This window comes from Pituophis catenifer, unplaced genomic scaffold, assembly GCF_029215685.1.
Source record: "Pituophis catenifer annectens isolate HBS135680 unplaced genomic scaffold, rPitCat1.0.hap2 SCAF_14, whole genome shotgun sequence".
Classification (NCBI taxonomy): domain Eukaryota; kingdom Metazoa; phylum Chordata; class Lepidosauria; order Squamata; family Colubridae; genus Pituophis; species Pituophis catenifer.
The window spans coordinates 15815159-15815762 of NW_027256894.1; positions in this window are offsets into that span (position 1 = coordinate 15815159).

Consider the following 604-nt stretch of genomic DNA (forward strand, 5'->3'; position numbering starts at 1 on the left):
GGACTTCAATTCTCAGTGGCTGGCTGTGGAGTTGAAATGCACAAATCCACAAGTTGCCAAGTTTGGAGATCCCTGCTCTAGAGAATAGAATAGAAATCTTTATTGGCCAAGTGTGATTGGACACACAAGGAATTTGTCTTGGTGCATACATTCTCGGTGTACATAAAAGAAAAGACACATTCGTCAAGAATCATAAGGTACAACACTTAATGACAGCTATAGGGAACAAATAAGCAATCAAATCATATTAGGAAACAGTCAATATAAATTTTAAGGATATCAGCAACAAAGTTACAGTCATACAGCAGGAGTGAAATCCAGCAGGTTCTGACAAGTTCTGGAGAACCAGTAGCGGAAATTTTGAGCAGTTCAGAGAACTGGTAGTGGAAATTTTGAGTAGTTTGGAGAACCGTCAAATACCACCTCTGGCTGGAGCCAGAGTGGGGTGGGAATGGGGATTTTGCAGTATCCTTCCCCTGTCATGCCCACACATTTTATTTTTAAATGAAGTGCTCACCTCTGATTTATCCCTTCCTAATTGTATCCTTCATACTATTGCATAGTTTCCTTTTATTTCACCCAAGTGACTGGCCATCAGAATTTG